At 37.2% G+C, this 9,313-nt stretch overlaps 1 long non-coding RNA gene across 1 annotated transcript; it reads left to right on the forward strand.

Moving 5' to 3' along the window:
* The first annotated feature begins 7,493 nt into the window (after positions 1–7,493).
* On the forward strand, positions 7,494–9,026 carry LOC122195617 (uncharacterized). The gene is made up of 3 exons (XR_006186022.2): positions 7,494–7,657; positions 7,919–8,208; positions 8,319–9,026. It is a non-coding gene; the product is annotated as an uncharacterized LOC122195617 (long non-coding RNA).
* Positions 9,027–9,313: the final 287 nt, after the last annotated feature.

Genomic DNA, 9,313 nt, shown 5'->3' on the forward strand with positions numbered 1-9,313 from the left:
TTACAAATTATAATAGCATATTTACGTATTAAAATAAAGTATAAATCATGTATACGTACACATATATATACATATGTATATATCATTAGAAAGGTATCGACGATGCGGTCATTATAAGACTAATGTTGAGTTCTTTCGACATTAGTTTAGTACAAATATCATTAAATCCATTTATAATAGTATTATAGAGGGGTGTTTAGTTGTTTATATAACTAAAAGGTCATTAAGTAATTATGGAGGGTAGTTTTTGAAAATTCAATTAGTATAAATAAGAGCCTTAGGCTCTCATATTTCTTGCACCATTCTCTTGATTCAAGAGTCTTTCTCTCTTTATCCCCCGAGCATTTCGGTCCCTCGTGATTCGACTTCTCTTTCTATAGCTTAGTATAGTAAGGTGAGCGCTGAAGCGCTGCACGAATCTTTCTTAGAAAGATTCAGCGACGAAGTTCTGCCCCTGCAAAGCCCGACTCCTAGCTAAAACCCCCTTGTAAGTAAGTTATGCTTACCTTATTTTAATATAGCTTATATTTAAAATTAGTATTGTTATTATGAACTTATAATAAATATTTGAGCTATTATTATAACTTATATAAGTGTCGTTATAATATTTTTTTTAACTACTCACGGTACGGGGAATCTGGTTTAAAGGGCCGTATAGGGTTGTTGGATTTCAGAAGTGCTATATGCCAAAATGGTCCTGCCCTCCGGTGTTTTATGTCTGGCCCCTGTCTGTACATAGTGGTTGGAAAATATTGTTTAACGCTTATATAATAATAATAATACTAAGACTAATAGTTGGTCACGGTAAATATTAGACTAAAATTTAGCGATAATAATGCTAGGTTTCATCGAAGGAAAATAGAATCGTTAGAAGCAAGCGCTGCCCGATTTTGGAATCATCACCTTAACAAGTGAGTGCATAGTTACTTTCAACTTACACATAGATATGAAGTATTTTATATAAATTACGTGCTATGTGTGCATATTATCTGAATACTTGCTATCTATGCTAGATGAACGTTGTTATACATGTTTTCAATGATTTAAACTGTATATGTATTTTATATCTACGAAAATGTTGGGGTAAAACATGGGTAGATGCAATAGGTGATGTGTGATAAAATGATGAGAGGCCTCGATGTTGATGTTGTTGATTCTGTCATCTAGCGGAGTATGGATGACGACCACGGACTCTTCTAGGCAGTCCAGTGGAACACTAGTAGGCTCGCAACCTGTAGGTGTTTGTGAACGATATGTTCACCAGTGTACTCCATCCCCCACATGGTTGCCTTTAGGACATTTATTGCTGAGGAATCCCCTTAGCAGTAGTGTCCGTCCCGATGATGATCCTTAGGCTAGGTCCCTTATGGTAGGTGTTTAGGGACGTAAAGTGAGGATAACGGGAACGGGTAATCGGGTTATTGTTGATCGATGAAATTAATAAACTTATTTATTGTGGGTTGAAAACCCTATGTGCTCACCAGGCTCCCAAGCCTGACCCACTCAGTTTTATGTATTACAGGTAGTGGCGCATGAGCATAGGTGTGATGTTTTGGACGAGGGATTACGGATATAGGCCTGTAGATATGAAATAATGTAGTAAGGCTTATATTGTACTGTTTATGCTTTTGAACTGTACGAACATGACATCCCGAGTCTTTTAATGAAATACATTTCTATGGAAATGCTTTTGATAAATCTTTATCATATTTTTGTTTTGGGACAAATTCCGCAACACTTTCATTTAAAATGTAACTCTGATTTTTAAACAAAGCATAAACAAACCGGTCTTTTCTGGCCGTGATTTTGGGGATGTCACAGATTGTTATGTAGCAATAACAATCTCAAATCCTCTTGATCTTGACTTCTGAAAGCTTAGTGCCTCAAATGTTGCACCTCTAATGGAGTCACAAACACCATGAGCAACAAGATAAGCAAAGAGAAGTAGGAGAAGGCACAAAAACGTCCAAGAACCCTTAGGGATCACTTCACCACGTTTTTGGGGCCTTAGGGGTTCCTTATATAGGTAGGCTATTAGGGTTTTCAACTAGAAAACCCTAATTTGACTGCTTAGGCCCTAAGCAGCCCATGGACTCCCTCCTTAGAAGCTTTGGACGAATTCTTATGGGTTTCCCCATAGATTTCGTCTACTCCAACTACTATGGAGTCCATTAGCCCAATATTCAGCTATCACACAATTGACAGTTCTAGTCCCCTTTATAATTAATGTCTTTTAGCCAAAAAATTAATTATTATTAATTCTTGACTAATATTAATTAAACAATACAATTTCTCTTTTAATATATTATTCATATAATTTATTAATAAATCATAATTAATCCTTTATCTCCTTAGTTCATCCTATCAGTTGCTATGGTGAAGGCAACCCAAAAAGACCATGCTCACAATCGAGTCAAGTACATACCAAAATAGTTATGGGCCTGGACACGTAATCCAACACTTTTGGCAGCTAAGGGCAGTGAGTGGGGAGAGTTGTGTCCTAGAGGGTGTCTAGGAAGAGATTAGTGCCAGGAGCCTTATCTGATTTCAATTGTATGTTTGGGTAGAAAGTGACCTGGAAGATTCAAAGCAATCCTCGAGGAAAGTACGGATAAATGTGGAAGGTAGTATGAGCCCGTACTACTGAAAGCAGAGGATCCGTACTTGATTCGGGGAGAGCCATGAGGAAACCAGGGGCTTGTAAAATGTGAAATTTCATGATTTGGATTCATAATCTTGATAGTTGTATGGTTTGTTTCAGCATGGTGATGAAACGTCAGGGAGCTGGAGGTTCAAGATATGGGTCTGGTTCGGGTACAGGTTCTGAGCCGATTGATGATGGTCTGCGAGAGTTAATTGCATCCGAGATTACTAGAGGAATCCTTGACGCGCCCCGATGATCTTTAGGTCAATCAAGGAAGGCATTATCGAGCTGATGGAGGATCGCCTTAGGGATTTCAGGAGTGATATGGCACCTAGCCATTCTAGGACTCGCACACTCTCCTTCAAGAATTTCAGGGGATGTGGAGCACCAGACTTCTTCGGGGTGAAAGACCCCATCACAACTAGATGGTGGATAGCATACATAAAGTCTGCTCAGCTGACCAGCTTCTGCCCTGAGGGGTCGAAGGTCAGATTTGTTGCGGGTTGTTTGAGGGAGCGGGCTAGGGACTGGTGGGAGGAGGTTGGTTATGCTTTGGGACGTCCAGCCATTGAAGCCATGACCTGGCCATATTTTGTGACCAGGTTCCGAGAAGAGTTTGCACCAGCAGTGGAGATACAACAGCTGGCCAGGGAGTTTTTGGACACTGAAACCTTTTAAGAACATATTTATTCTCAAGTTCCATAATAAGGGTTAACTAGTATATTCTTCAGTTGAGTATTCTAAAACTCCTAAAGCCTGTTCTGTAACAGCCCGAAATCTCAGGTATTGTTTAATTATGTTTCTGGGGTGAGTTGAGAGGGGACTCGGCGAGTTGGAGCCTAGACTCGCCGAGTAGGATCGCAGACTTGGTCGCGGGTTCACGAATGAACTCGACGAGTCCAGATATGGACTCGGCGAGTCGACGCTGTACAGCATAAACCCTAACCATTCGGTTTTGGATCGTATATAATGCCTCTTAGGCCGTCATTGTTCGTCTTTTGGTCGATTGAAAGGAACCCTAATCGTTGTGGACGTCTAGAGCAGGAGAGAAAGCTATTGGAACTTGGAGGAACTTGCTAGGCAAGAAGAAGAAGGAATTGGCCAAAGGAATATCAAGGAGGATCGAGTCCTGAGGTTTGGGGGACACAGAGAGAGCGTCTTCAGGTAATACTCGGATCAATTCTGGTATTTTGATGTGTATACGAATCTAGGGTTTGTGAAACCCATTTAGTGATTAGATGGATTATTATGTTATTACCCAGACGTTTATACCCCCAGTAATGAGATGTTTGGAAGTCCAGAAAGTCCCATGATTGTATATCTCGGGACCATACGTAATTCAGGAAGCAGTTGCTCGTCTGCATGGCATGGATTCGCCGAGTTGTTCTTCAGACTCGGCGAGTAGCTTGAAGATTTACTGGGACTCGCCGAGTTGTTATTCAGACTCGGCGAGTGGAGTCGGGGTGGCCCCGCGATTCTCCCAGGAGTAACTCGTCGGGTCGAGGAGGATACTCGACGAGTAGATAAGGAATCTCAGAAAGTTGGAAGACGTTTAGACTCGCCGAGTCGCCATGGTACTCGCCAAGTCCGGTCGAGTTGACCGTTGACCGTTGACCAGAGTTGACCTAAGTCTGACTTCTTAGGGATAGTCACACTCAGAAGATATAAGTATTAATGAGATATGTGATGTTATAGGGAGGTTGTAGCTCGTCGGTTGTGCACGAGTCATTTCGGGATTTGCTAGCGTTCAGCTTTTACGAGGTGAGTCTTCTCACTATACTGTACCCGGAAGGGTTTGACTGTGTGGCCGGAAGGTCGGATATGATATGTGATATGTATGCTATATGTGGTAAGTTATTTGTTATATGTGCTATGTATGTTATGGGCCGGAAGGCGATTATATTATGGGCCGGAAGGCAATATGTTATGGGCCGGAAGGCGATATGTTGTGTGATGGACCGGAAGGTCGGCGTGGGTAGGACCGGAAGGTTTACCCAGCAGGGACGGAAGTCCCCTGAGACACATGGACCGGAAGGTCGGGCCTGGAAAGGCGTATGTGCGTAAGTTGTATATTGGGGAACTCACTAAGCATTTATGCTTACAGTTGTTGTGCATGTATTTCAGGTACTAGCGAGGACCGTGGGAAGGCGCCGGCATGATCGATACACACTGAAGACTGCCTTTATGATCTTGGGATTTTGACTATTTGTATTTGACAGAATACTTAAACTATTTATGCCTTGTTATGAATGGGAATAAATATATTTTTAGAAAGAAAAATTTGTTTGAAAATTTGAGTTGTTACATGTTCCCAACTTATTGGACACTGAAACAAATGTTGTTAAGTACATGAAACTACAACTAGTATCATTTTAAATACCCAATCTAACTATGGAATCCTCAATTCCATTCCTTGTTCCCAAATTGCCCTTATGGCCAATAACTCCATCTTTACGTTTATAAATAAAGCAACACTTATGTTTTTTTAATTCAAATCATTCCAATAGTGTCCATTCATTATTATGAATTTCCATTACTCGTCAAATTCTCAACAACAATGGCTTCCATTGTTTTCTTCATAATTTCCCCAAATCCATTTCAATCCAAGCATATACATGATTCTTCCATCATGGATGAGTTTAAGAATTCCCATTAGATTTATTGTTGTCAAACATCATCTAGGTCATTAGATCCATGATAATTTTACATACAAATACAAGATCTCCAAATTTGGGATTCTAAGGTTCATGGTTGTCTTTTTACCTAAAATCATCAAAACCATCAATGATATGATTGGTTTGAAATTGGAACCACCAAAACTATCCAAGGGAAGTTAGAAAACAATACCCTAATCATCGAATGACATAAAACTCAACATTGGGGTTTTAACCCACTTCACAAACTCGATTTCTAGGTTAGAGGGGGAGAAATTTTACCTTCCAAGCCTTTATTCTTTCCCTTATTTGCTTGGATGCTATCTTCATCACTTGAATCAAACCCTAGATGTTAAGAAATGAACAAATAACCATTAGAGCTCTCACTTTATTTCAAAACACGACTAAAATGAGTGAGGGGAGTGTGTGTGTGTGCGCATTTTATAACCTAACTTTTCACATTTAACCCCTCTTGTTTGAGCATTTTGCCAGTTGTTACCATTATTTGCATTTTTCCATCTCTATCATGTTAGTTGACATATTAAAACCACTGACATCCTTATTTTATTTTAACTTAAATTTTAGGATGTTACATTGAGACTTTATCTCCCACTCCAACAATTGAATTTTCTGTTATTCGGTTTTTCATATAACACATTTTTTCATCTCGGTATCATTTTCTTTCTTCTGCCTCTGATTTCTTACAATGTGGGCACTGGAGATTCTAATTGACGAAATCAAGTATTTCCTTCGATTGTGAGGATGTCGATTCTGTGTTATTTCCATTCCATTGTCTCCAAGGTGGTAAGTCAACAACATGAAATGATTCTTATTGTTGTCCGATCCGGATGAAAATTTTGCATATGAATATGTTTTGTAAGCATTGGATGCATATGCTTTTTTTCGTTTTGATGAAGGAGGTGGAGATTCTTCACCGAATTTCTTTTACATGCAATCATTCCGCATGGTTTTTCAGAATATCCCAAGATTTTCCATGGGGGAAAAACTTTCATCTTACTAAGCCTCTGATACTCGCTTTGTACCAATTTTAAAACATCAATTTTATGATCTCCCGCTAGCAAAAATTGTTCAGCTTACGGTTGTAGATATCGTTGAAATCATTAGAATTATTTTGAAGATATTTCCATTTTGAATTCATTTGGTGCCTTGTCTAATATGAACCTCCCACTTTTGTGTGTTTTGGACGAGAGTGGGTTTGTCACTATATTCTCATAATTCTAGGTTTTGAGTATCATGAAATTGCGAGACCTCGGGATGAGAACATTGGTATTGGGTTTCCAGAACCGTTTGAGAAAACTGCATATACGGATTATAATCGGTATCTTGCAGATGATAAAATTAGTTATAGGTTTGTCGCATAAAAACTTGATTATATAGTTGTTGATAGTTTGGGTATTATGGATGGTGTGGGTTTGGGTTTGGGTTTGGAGATGCTGGAAAAGAAAAAAAATCTTGAGTCGCCTCCTTCGATTTTGGTTACTTTGAGTCAATAGTGAAATTCAATTAGATTTAAAGTATTGCATAAAAAAATGGTTTGACTTGATTGTTTTGATTTGTATGGATGCACCGAAATAACAAAGTTTTTTTAGGGAGGATCGAATGCGGTTGGAATATCATAGGACTGATGTCATAAAATAACAATCAATAATAAGCAAATTGATATTTAAGTTATTTATCTTTTAATTGTATTCAATAGGTCACTAAACTGTTTTTTAGGTTCTAATTACACTAATATTGTAGATTTAAAAAAAGGTAAATTGATATTGAATCTTATGTGTAGTCGGTTGTGACATTTAATATGACATAATTTGTTTATTTAGGTCTAGATAGCACGAACATTGCATCAATTATGACATCTAATATGAAAAAATTATCCGATTTAAATGTATTATAATGGTGTAAAAAGAGCATATAAATTTTTTTCAACAACAAACACTATTACATTAACCCAAATAATCAAATCTTATTCCTTTATATTTTTCTCGAAGATAGTTACTCTTAAAAAATCATATATCAATAAACACTATTACAAACAGGGCCTACCCATGAGCCAGAGCATGTTGGACGACCGTCCCGGTCTCCTAAATGGCAAAGGGCTCCCATTTTATATTTTTTATATTGTGTATATAGCAGTAGCCCATTAGTTTTAAGTATGTGGGACTGATTATTCAAGGCCCAATCCTCTTAAAAGCGCCAACTCGAAAGGAAGCGGGAGGAGCGAAGACTTGGCGTGCGAGATGAGTGTCCGACTTTCAAGGTGCAGTGCAAATAAATCTTTAGCAATCAGTTACTATGGAAAATTCAAACGTTTTCTTCAGATTCCATGGCATAAGCAACGGTTAGTTAGATTTCTCATATTTCTTTTTGGAATCGATTTCTTCTTCGGTTCTCATCTTTTTTTATTTTTTATTTTGTTTCAAACAACTTATAAGTTACAATTAGATTCTTGAAATTCGATTATTGCCATTCTCGCATTCGACATACACAGTGAATGAATCGATAACTTATTGTTATTCCCTTCTCTTTCTTTTTAGTTTTTGCGATTCTTGAAAGTGGATAATTGCCCTTCTATTTGTGATAACCAAGTTTTTTTTTCTAGAATAGCAAGCACCAGACCATCGATGAACAATATCACTAGTTAGAGTCTTCTATTGTTCGTGAAATTGAGAGAAATTGCAATAGAATCTAAATAAGTATGCTACCAGAATCCCCCATTCTGATTGTGAAATTTCTTTCTTTTCTGTAAGTTCTTACTTTCTAGCCTTTGAAATTTTTTATTTTTCTGTGATATTCTATTTTTTATGAATGTTTTCCGATCTTCAGAATTTTATGTTGTTTTATTGTGTAGAATTGAGAATCCAAGTTTATGACCTTCTTATTGTGAATCTTGTAAGTGACTTATCGATTTTTTTAGAGATAATTTCTTTTTCATTTGCTTAATTTCAATTTTTGAATGTTAATCTTTCTAGTTTTGATTTCTCCGTTTTTCTGAACTTCAGAATATTATGCCAGCGGCCGTGTTGGGGGTTTTTGAATTTCTTAGAGGTAATTCTCTTAGGGTTCAAAGTATGTTCATGACCTTTTTATTTTGTTGTTCTGAATTATTAGTTGTTAGGTTGTTTAGTTTTCGGGGCAAACTTTTTTTTTCATATGTAGGACTTCTAGCCTTCAATTGTATTATTTTTCTATTTAATTAAAATTTACGAAGGTGTCGTTCTCTAAAAAAAATTATAAGGGCCCGGACTTTTTATTTTGCCCCGGGCCCCAAATTGTCTAGGATCGGCCCTAATTACAAACAACAAATATTGAAGAAATATGAACTTAGATATGGAGATAAGAGAGAAAAAGGATTAAAGAAAGGCCGGAGAGATTTTATTGATCATCAAAAGAAAAATGTACAAGTTGGAGCTTGCTCATTTGGCTAATGTGGAAGTTTCTAATCTAACAACTAACTAAAAATATACAAGTTGGGACTAACTCACTTGACATATGAGATATTTAAATTATTTGTTGTTTAAAAAAAATCAAAAGAAAAACATTGTCTATGTATCTAAATTTATACATAGAAATATTACGCGCTAGCCTCTATATCTTACATAATATTCGTAATTAACCCTAATCTATCTAATACTTATTTCTTCAACCTTTTTAGTAGGAGTATTACTTATCATAAACCTCCAACAAATCAATAAAACAAAAAATATGACAAGATTGAAAAGATATATAAAAAAAAGAACTCTCTCTTTCATCATAGTTTGATCACATACAGAAATATATGTTATCAAAATGTTAGTTAATAGATTAATCGATGAATTGTTACATTAACTGTTTTTGTAGAAGAAAGAAGCAAGGGTGGGGCCAAGTGTGGTTTGGGCTTGTTTGGCATCATATTAAAAAGAAAAATAGAAACGTCCAAACGTTACCATTTTCATGCGTCGCGTGACCAACCATACCCATGCGGCATGCGCCTACTCCACTAGTCTACTCCACTCCA

Source organism: Lactuca sativa, chromosome 8 (genome assembly GCF_002870075.4).
Source record: "Lactuca sativa cultivar Salinas chromosome 8, Lsat_Salinas_v11, whole genome shotgun sequence".
In the NCBI taxonomy this organism is placed as follows: Eukaryota; Viridiplantae; Streptophyta; class Magnoliopsida; order Asterales; family Asteraceae; genus Lactuca; species Lactuca sativa.